This window comes from Ovis canadensis, chromosome 3 (genome assembly GCF_042477335.2).
Source record: "Ovis canadensis isolate MfBH-ARS-UI-01 breed Bighorn chromosome 3, ARS-UI_OviCan_v2, whole genome shotgun sequence".
NCBI classification, from domain to species: domain Eukaryota; kingdom Metazoa; phylum Chordata; class Mammalia; order Artiodactyla; family Bovidae; genus Ovis; species Ovis canadensis.
In genome coordinates, this window is record NC_091247.1 from 141,090,163 (window position 1) to 141,097,229 (window position 7,067).

The window sequence follows — 7,067 nt, forward strand, 5'->3', positions numbered from 1 at the left end:
TTTGTAATCACTGGGAATCTCAGAACTTCCACAAAGAGTAAGAGCAGAGTTTCTATTACAAAATACAGTTTTTAAGAATGATGGCAAAGCCAACAGAGGCAAAAATAACTCCAGATTTACAGTTTCTGGGAGAATGACCACTCCAGTTCTGCAGAATGTGTAGGGTACTATAAAGTCATTGAGATTTTTACGAAGCACCTACCATGTACCAGGTGCTACCCTAGTCAATGGAAATAATCTTCCTTGACTGCATAGGATGAATGAGGAAGCTAGCAAGAGCAACTACAATCAGTCAACATGATCTGGAAGTATCTGTTTGTTATCCGTGCAGCCCTCTATTTTTAACCCTCAAATCTGAAATACGATGGCTTCATTCTTTGATATCAATCAGCTTTCATCAGAAAATGTAATCTGGTAAATGGCAGAAGCACAATACCTTTAGCGTACTCCACCACCTGCAGCCTGCTTTCTGGTGTTCGCTTAGCAGGAAGCCGTGGATCAGAACAGGCTTTGCAAGGACGGGACACGTTCAGGTGCAATTTCTAACTAATTGATAATGGGAAAGCCAGTACCCTCGCCCCAGCAAGGGGGAGTGGCCGGCTGGTATTGGCTAAGGTTTCATAAGCCCCAGCTGGAAACTTAGTAGTAGCAGGACCTGGACCACAAACATTAGGTTTTCGAAGATAACATTCAAGGAAACATTAAGAAAAGGCCTTTCCTTCTGCCTTCAAAAGGGCGCTCCCAATTCCCTCTGTGGTTGAGTGCCGTTACCCAACCCTAGTCCAGAAATTGAACGGAAACGGGGCAGGGTTACAACAGTGGGTTTGTAGGTGGGAGTGGGGTTAGCCTCATGAGGCCGAGATTCTTGTTGTCTTTTAGTGCGCTTGCCAGATGGCCACCCACGGTGGCCGAGATCTGAGGCTGAGAAGCCGCGAGCCTGTCCCAGCTCACCTGACCGCCAAGCCCTCGCACCTGAGCTCCACGTGGAGCTGAGAGCTGCGCGCGCGCCCTGCCAGGAAGGACGTGACATCACTGCTCCCTCCGCCAATCCGAGGCCCGGGGGCGGGAGACAGCAGGTGTGAATGAGCTGCGCCTGCACAGCGCGAAGCTGCTCTGTCTTTCCCTGCGGGTGGTGGTGGACGCTGTCTTCGCTGCTTCTGTGAGGGTGCACCCTTGAGGCCTCAGAGAAATTCTGACTCAGGTCTCCCAGCTGCAGCCACGAACGCCTCAGGTTGAGGACAGAGGAGCATGTAGAGTTCGCGCTTTTACCTTAGAAGTTTGAAGTTTTTAATTATTTTAGATTTACAGAAAAGTTCTGGAGAAGGAAATGGCAATCCACTCCAGTACTACTGCCTGGAAAATCCCATGGTCAGAGGAGCCTGGTAGGCTACAGTCCACGGGGTCACAAAGAGTCGGACACGACTGAGCGACTTCACTTTCACTTTCCCAGAATAGTACAAAAAACTGTATATCTGATAACTTAGATCCCCCTTTGTTAACATTTAGTCGCATTTGCTTTATCATTTTCCTCTAGATATGGTTTCTTCCTTCCTGTGAGCCGCCTGAAGAAAGTTGCACACGGATAGGCCTGTACCCCAATATACTTTGTGTGCACTTGGGGCATTTTCTTACATAACTATCATACAAAGAGTAAAATCAGGAAATTAGCAGTGCTATAATATGATAATCTCAAGAGTTTATTCTCATTTCACTAATGGTCCCAATAATCCTTAACAGCAAAAAAAAAAAAAAAAAATTTTTTTTTTTCTTGTGAAGGATCCAGTCCACTCCAATACATATTACATTTGGTTGTCAAGTGTCTTTCAGACTCCTTTAATCTGGAACATTTCCTTAGTTGGTGTATTACTCAAGATTCTTCAGAGAAACAGAACTGATAGGGTTTTTTTTTTTTTTTAATATTCACTTGTTTCTTTGGCTGTGTTGGGTCTTAGCTGCAGCACACAGGATCTTCATTGTAACCCATGGACTCTCATGGATTTGTCTCACGAACTCTAGAGCTCAGTGGGCTTTAGTAGTTGCAGATTTTAAATTTCTGATCCTACTCAGTGGCTTTTTTTCCCCTTTCTGTGAAATGAATAGTGAAGCTGTCTGCTGAAAGGAACATTGTGGAAATGAGTGTGGTGAAGCTTTGTCCTTTGTGGCAACTGAGGGCAAATTATGAGATTTCTTAGCAACAGTGAAAGTCTAACTCAGATTTTGTACTTTCTCCTGAGAGCAGCAGTGGAATAAAATGGCTGGGATCAACTGTTTGTTTAACAAAGGTTAATAGAGTGCTGCAGACAGAAAAGTGTCTCAAGACAAATGCCCTGTCCTCAAGAAGCTTATAATCAAGTTGGGGGAGATGGATGAGTAAACCAGTATCACGTGAGAACCTGTTGAGATGATGGGAAGAAGAGGTATGGACTTATAGGAGCTAAAGGATCTTAAAATTCAAACTGGAAGAATTATTTTAGAGAAAGTGACTTACAGGATTATTTTAAAAGAAAACTTATAGATTTTAGGTGAAGAGACTATAGTTGATTTACAATATTGTGTTAGTTTCAGGTGTATAGCAAAGTGAATCAGTTCTCTCTGTCCATAAATGTATATCCATTCTTTTTTTAGGTTCTTTTCCCATGTAAGTTGTTAACAAAATATTGAGTAGAGTTCCCTGTGCCGTATAGGTCTTTGTTAGTTACCTATTTTATTTATAGTAGTGTGTATATGTTAATCCCAATCTCCTAATTTATCACTTACTCCCACGTTTTCCCTTTGGTAACTGTAAGTTTGATTTCAAGATTTGTGAGTCTGTTACTATTTGTAAATAAGTTCCTTGTGTTGATTTTTGGAATTAGATTCCACATATAAGTGATATCATGTGATGTTTGTCTTTCTCTGACTCACTTCACTTAGTATAATAATCTCTGGGTCCATCCAGAGATTGCTGCAAATGGCATTATTCCATTCTTTTTTTATGGCTGAGTAATATTCCACTGTATACCGGTACCATATTTTCTTTATCTGTTCATCTGCTGATGGACATTTTGGTTGCTTCTATGTCTTGGCTATTCTAAATTGTGCTGCTGTGAACATTGGGATGTATGTACTTTTTTGAATTATGTTTTTTTGTGAACATATACCAAGGACTAAGACTGCTGTATCATATGGTAGTTTGATATTTAGTTTTTTAAGGAACCTCCATATTGTTCTCCATAATGATTGTACCACTTTAAATTCCCACCAGTCGTGTAGAAGGGTTCCCCTTTCTCCACACCCTCTTCAGCAGTTTTTGTTTTTAGACTATTTGATGATGGCTGTTCTGACTGGTGTGAGGTGCTTCACCATTGCATTTTGCTAATGATTAGTGATGTTGAGCATCTTTACATGTACTTTTGGGCCATCTGTCCTTTTTGGAGAAGTATCTCTGGACCTTCTGTTCATTTTTTGAGTGGGTTGTTCTTTTGGTATCAAGCTCCATGAACTGTTTGTATATTTTGGTGATTAATACCTTGTTGGTCGCTTTGTTTGCAAATATTTTCTCCCATTCTGTTGGTCGTCTTTTCGTTTTGTTTATGTTCTGTTTTGCTGTGCAAAAGCTTTTAAGTTTAATTAGGTCCCGTTTGTTTATTTTTGCTTTTATTTTCATTACTCTAGAAGGTGGATCAAAAAAGATATTGCTATAATTTATGTCAGAGTGCTGCCTATGTTCTCCTTGAAGAGTTTTAGGTCTTTAGTCCGTGTTTAGTATATTTTTGTGTCTAGTGCTAGAGAGTGTTCTAATGTCATTCTTTTACATGTAGCTGTCCAGTTTTCTTGGCATCACTTATTGAGGACACTGTCTTTTCCCCATGTATATTCTTGCTTCTTTGGTCAATGATTGACCACAGGTGTGTAGATTTATTGCTGGATTTTCAGTTCAGTTCCTTTGATCTTCTTTTGTGCCAGTGCCACACCTATACTCAGAAAACTGTAAGGTGCTGATGAAAGAAATCAAAGATGACACAAACAGTTAGAAAGAAATACCATGTTCTTGGATTGGAAGAATCAGTTTTGTCAACATTGAGGCAGGAGATAGCTGGGCCCCAGGCTAGGCAATTTCAGCTATTCTCTTGTTTACGTTTCTTGGTGCAAGAAAAAGGTGAGCTGTAGGTTAGATACTTACAACCAGCCTCCTGTTTGCTCTTCCACATGGAAGTAACAACTGAAATAGTAAATAGCCAGGCTTTGTCTCCTGAGGACACCTTAAAATAACAGTCATGGCAGGAACAGAGAGGGGCTAAACCTTGTTTGAGTAAAAGGATCAGGAGGTCATATATTTCCTATCCTTGGGGCAAGGCTTCTTAGGGGTCAAAAAGGAGGGGACCCCACTCCCATGATATGTGATGCTAATATGTGATCTCATTGGCCTCTGGGATGGAATCCATCTTGGAAAAAATGTTGCACATGTGTGTTGGGGAGAGTCTTATGGTAGGTCAAGTGTGGAAAAAGAAACCAGATAGTTGGCTAAAGGTGTTGGAGAAGTCTTGAGAGTCCCTTGGACTGCAAGGGCACCCAACCAGTCCATTCTAAAGGAGATCAGCCCTGGGTGTTCTTTAGAAGGAACGATGCTAAAGCTGAAACTCCAGTACTTTGGCCACCTCATGCGAAGAGTTGACTCATTGGAAAAGACTGAAGCTGGGAGGGATTGGGGGCAGGAGGAAAAGGGGACGACAGAGGATGAGATGGCTGGATGGCATCACCGACTCGATGGACGTGAGTTTGAGTGAACTCTGGGAGTTGGTGATGGACAGGGAGGCCTGGCGTGCTGCGATTCATGGGGTCTCAAAGAGTCGGACACAACTGAGCGACTGAACTGAACTGAAACAAAGACTCAAAAGAACTGTCCTATGTAAACGACTCAACCGCCTCTTTACTCCTTCTTGTGCTCCTCCTCCCTAGGGGGGATGCCCACACCCTTTCCCTCTGGATGTGCATCTCTGCCTTGCTTCTCTCTTAAACTGTCTCTGTGTCTTCTGCCACTTATTGTTGTGCTATGTCCCTAATAATAAATCTTGTACCTGTATTTACAGTTTTTGCCACCATAAGAAATGTATTTTTCCCGGGGGCAAAGATCCAGGGAAAAATAGCTTCTAGCCTCTACCACTTGTTGATCTGCTGGCTAGGATTCCTGGTTTTCATCCAGGCTGTGAAAGTGAAAGTATTAATCGCTCAGTCATGTCCGAGGCTTTGCAATCCCATGGACTGTAACCTGCCAGGCTTCTTTGTCCCTGGAATTCTCCAGGCAGGAATACTAAAGTAGGTTGCCATTCCCTTCTCCAGGGGATCTTTCCAACCTGGAGATTGAACCCAAGTCTCCCACATTGAAGGCAGAATCTTTACCGTCTGAGCCACTAGGGAAGCCCAGGCTACTCAGGTTCACTTCCTGGGCAGGGAATTAGGGCCTTACTTCACACCACCACTCACTGCTGCCTCTCCAAGATCAAAATGACTATACTATCATACATGTGTGTCAAAAATTCATCAAACTGTACAATTAAAATGGGTTGATTTTGTTATACATAAATTATACATCAATAAACTGATTTAAAATTTTTTAAAAATGCGTATACTACCCTAGGCAATCTACAGATTCAGTGCTGCTGCTGCTGCTACGTCGCTTCAGTTGTGTCCTACTCTGTGCGACCCCATAGACGGCAGCTCACCAGGCTCCCCGTCCCTGGGATTCTCCAGGCAAGAACACTGGAGTGGGTTGCCATTTCCTTCTCCAATGCATGAGAGTCAAAAGTGAAAGTGAAGTCGCTCAGTCATGTCCGACTCTTCGCGACCCCATGGACTACAACCCACCAGGCTCCTCTGTCCATGGGATTTTCCAGGCAAGAGTACTGGAGTGGGGTGCCATCACCTTCTCCACAGATTCAGTGCAATCCCTCTCAAATTACCAATGCCATTTGTCATAGAAATAGAACAAAAATATTATAAATTTGTGTGGAAACACAAAAGACCCCAAATAGCCAAACAGTCTTTAAATAGAAAAACAGAGCCGGGGGAATTAGGCTTCCTGATTTCAGACTATACTACAGAATCTTGCGTTTTAAGCTAAGGATTTTGAACTTTGATCTGAAAGCCACGAGAAGCCACCAAAGGATTTCAGGCAGGAAATGACTTTTTATTTAGCTTCCAGAAGGATCATAGAGAACAGTTTGGGAGGGGTAGGGCTGTGGTGAGGCTTGCTTAATTGAAGTAAGGAGTGATGTGTACAGAAGCGAGGGAAGGAGGAGGGAAGGGTCGGTATCTGGTTGTAGGAAGAAAGAGAAAGCTAGGATGATGTCTTGGGTTCCCAGCTTGAGTAACAGTGACAAATAGTAATTTTGCTATTTGTTGAGATTAAACAAGTAAGAAGCAGGTTAGAGGTAAGGGAGACCCATAGTCAGATATTGGCAGATTTTATGGCAATAGGAAAATAAGGCATGAGTGGGAGAGTTGTGATGAATTGATTTACACCGCAGTCCAGCCTGGTTAGAGAGGGAATCAATCTTGGTTGGTAGCCAAGACAGACTAGACTTATCTGAGGTTTCTAAGTTGAAAAATGGGTGGGAGAGGTAAAAGGCTGGAAGGCTGGGTTTCAAGAATGAAACTTTAGAGTAAAATTTTATATGCGGCACTTTGGAGGTTATGATGACGTGCTTCAATAGATGTTTAGTATGTCTGTTTTCCTCTAGAAATGGTAAGTTTATTTGTAGGAGCATTTTTTCCCCAAGGAGAGTATCTGTATCTTTCATCAGACTCTCAAGGAAATCTCTTATGACCCTACCCTATAAAAATTAAGAATTGGTATTAGCCCCATCATAACCTGTTTCTCGTATTTTCAGACATACCTATCATGCAGTTGCTATATGAGCAGAGGCAAATGTTTCTTTATAAAATGTAACTCAGAAGGGCCCTACAGAATATGAAGGGGAGAAAATAAAAGCACAATAGCAAAAAGGTAGCTGACAGGTTAGCAATTTATTAATAGTGTCTGCTCTCTCCAGTGTTTCCTCCCACTTGTGATACTGGGGCAGGTGAGG